We start from the raw sequence: 3,660 nt of genomic DNA, 5'->3' as shown, positions 1-3,660 counted from the left end.
TTATCACACTACTGTACTTCTTTCATATATATATATATATATATATATATATATATATATATATATATATATATATATATATATATATATATATATATATATATATTATGCAGCATTTAGAAAAGCAACCCTCTTGATGTAACAATAGAGCAAGCTTTGTACTGACCTCAAATGGCACAATGATTCAGTAGAAAGAGGTAAAATAGCAATATATTCACATGGAGTGATATGATGTGAAGTCTGGTCAATATATATCGAACCCCCAGTACTTGCAGTCAAATTTTATTTAATCAGAGAAGGAAGTATATTTTTATAACAAGCGCAGAATACCGAAGCATTTGGCATCTGAGAGAGATCTCTCTAGTTGATCGTTACATGAGTATTTATACAATATATGAAACATTATCATATAGCAGTGCTGTCCAACTGCTGTGGTACCAGCCTACATGTTGGAGGGCCGATAATGGAAGCCAGTGCTGACCACTCCCTGTTTTTAAACTACACCCATGTTACCACAAGACCATGTCCACATAAATTGTGGTAGCAAACCAAAAAAAACAAGTGGTCGGTGCCCACTGCAGGGATATCACTTATCACTCATATGTGAAAAGTTAATAGCACCTCCCCAGCACATGATTACATAGGGGCTCCTAACAACAATTTTCAAATGCTAACAAACCCCCTACCAGGCTTAGTTCAACAGGCAGAGCAGGACACACCCAGGGAGCATAGGGAAGGCAGAGTATAACACACACAGGGAACATAGGGCAGGCAGAGTATGGAACACATAGGGAGCATATGGCAGGCAGAGTATGGCACACACAGGGAGCATAGGGCAGTCAGAGTATGGCACAAACAGGGGCCATAGGGAGGCAGAGTATGGTGCGCAGAAGTCAGGGAACCACTCTAAGATGTACTACATACAGCATTTTGTATGATATGAACTATGTGGGCACTTTTGGTCTGTTGTGTGAACAATAGAGGTGTTTCAGGCGTGAACAGTGCAGGAACTTACTGTCTGAATTTGAGGTGTAAACAATGCCAGTTAATCTCAGTACTGATACCTTTTAAAGAAGGAAAACCTGTAGAAAAAAAACCCATACCCCCCTCCCTCCAGGCTGACTCCCCCCCCGGGGAAATGCCCCATACTTTATACTCACCCCTTGACGCAGATTCTGGAAGCAGACTTCACAGCATCCATCTTCCGGGTCCTCGGTAAGCTGACTGGGAGAACGGTATGTCAGCGCATGCGCAGTTGGGGCAACTTGCCGGTTTTCAACAACTGTGCATGCGCCGAAATTGACGGAGATTGCCAATCTCCCGGTCGGCTTACAGAGGAGCCAGAAGATGGATGCTGCGAAGTCCGCTGCCAGAATCTGTGACGAGGGGTATGTATAAAGTTTGGGGCATTTCCCTGAAGGGCAGTTAGCCTGGGGGAAGGAGGGACGGGAGGCTACATGGGGTGGGGGGTACGGGTTTTTTTTTTCTATCGGGTTTCTTTTAAGTTTACACAAGGAAAGCAGTCACGGCAGGCAGACTTTCATGTGGGGGGCACACAAGGGGAAATCGCGGGCCGCTAGTTGGATGTAGCATAATCAAAATGTATTGGTCTTTGATTTATTTGTCGCTATTTCTTCTAATATCAAAAAATATTAATTTACGTATGTAAAGGTTTTTAATAATGAATTAGTTGATTCCACCTACAGCTGTCGGGGCCCCCTTGAGGAACGGCCTTATGACCTAGTAGAATGGAGCCCCGTGCTTACAGATGGCATCCCTGAATATATATATATATATATTATTTCTAAATTCCCTCCTCCTCAAAATGGCACCTGACAGAAACAGTACACTCACATATATAAAAAAAATACATATATGTATGTACTTATACTAAATTAACTGTAGATCTCACTGAAGCCTTGGATATTATGCTTGCCCAAGAAATCATCTAAGCCATGAAGTCATCCATTTCCTAACCTCACTGCTCTCACCATGAAGAACCAGTGGAAAAAAAAAACATGAAGCTCTGTTCCTGAAGTCTATAGGGGAAGGGGGATTGGCTCTCGCTCTTTTCTATGTGGAAAAAGATCACCAACAACTTTCTACATCCTCTAATCTAACTATAAAGAGTAATCGTGTCCCCTCATAAGCTCCTGGTTGTTTTATGAGCCTTAACCATAAAAAATAGAGGTAGGTTAATTGAATCCTGATAAAACTGACATAGTGTGTGAATGTGATAGGGAGATTAGACTGTAAGTTTCATTGGGGCAGAGAAATAATGAACAATCAGTCAGAGCTATATACAGTCATATAAAAATGTTTGGGAACCCCTCTTCACCTGCATAATAATTTACTCCACTTTCAACAAAAAAGACAACTGTGGTATGTCTTACATTTCCCAGGAACATCTGAGTACTGGGGTGTTTTCTGAACAAAGATTTTTAGTAAAGCAGTATTCAGCTGTATGGAATTAAAATGTGAAAAACTGGCTGTGCAAAATGTTATGTACCCTTATAATTTTGCTAATTTGAATGCATGTAACTGCTCAATACTGATTACTGGCAACACCAAATTGGTTGGATTAACTTGTTAACTGGTTACAGACAATCCAAAGATCACCTCCAAAGACCTGCAAGAACACCCTGCTGCAGATACTGTATCTGTACATAGTTCTACAATTCAGTGCAATTTGCACAAAGAACATCATTTAGACAAGCCACAGTCATTTTGGAATAAAGTGCTTTGAAATGATGAGACAAAAATAATTTGGACAAAAAGCGCTTTGCATGGCATTAGAACACCTGCTACCTACTGTCAAATTTGGTGGAGGTTCCATCATGCTGTTGGGCTGTTTGGATTGTTCAGGGACTGGGGCCCTTTTTAAAGTCGAGGGTCGGATGAATTCAATCCAATATCAAAAAATTCTTAAGGATAATGTTTAAGCATCAGTCACAAAGTTGAAGTTCACAGGGGTTGGATATTCCAACAAGACAATGACCCTAAACACACTTGGAAATCTACAAAGGCGTTTATGCAGAGGGAGAAGTACAATATTCTGGAATGGCCGTCACAGTCCCCTGACTTGAATATCATGGAAAATCAATGGGATGATATGAAGCAGACTGTCCATGCTCTGCAGCCATCAAATTTAACTGAACTGGAGAGATTTTGTATGGAAGAATGGTCAAAAATACCACCATCCACTCATCAAAGGGTATAGGAGGCGTCTAGTAGGCTGTTACATTTGCAAAAGGAGGCTCAACTAAGTATTGATGTAATATCTCTATTGGGGTGCCTAATTTTATGCACATGTCTAATTTTGTTATGATGCATAGTTTCTGTTAATCCAATAAAGTTGGTCACTGCTGAAATACTATTGTATTAGAGAGGGTCCAGAGATGGGCAAATAAGCTGGTAAAAGGTATGGAAAATCTTAGCTATGAGGAAAGACTGGCCAAATTGGGGATGTTCATGGAGAAGAGGTGTTTAAGGGGAGATATGATAACTATGTATAAATATATAAGGGGATCATATAAATCTCTCTAATGCTTTATTTACCAGTAGGTCTTTCCAGCTGACACGAGGTCACCCATTCCGATTAGAAGAAAAGAGGTTCCGCCTAAATATTCGGAGGGTTTTTTTTACAGTGAGAGATGTGAA

This window comes from Xenopus laevis, chromosome 4L, assembly GCF_017654675.1.
Source record: "Xenopus laevis strain J_2021 chromosome 4L, Xenopus_laevis_v10.1, whole genome shotgun sequence".
Lineage (NCBI taxonomy): Eukaryota > Metazoa > Chordata > Amphibia > Anura > Pipidae > Xenopus > Xenopus laevis.
The sequence above is the reverse complement of the archived record's forward strand: the minus strand, read 5'-3'. Positions refer to the sequence as shown.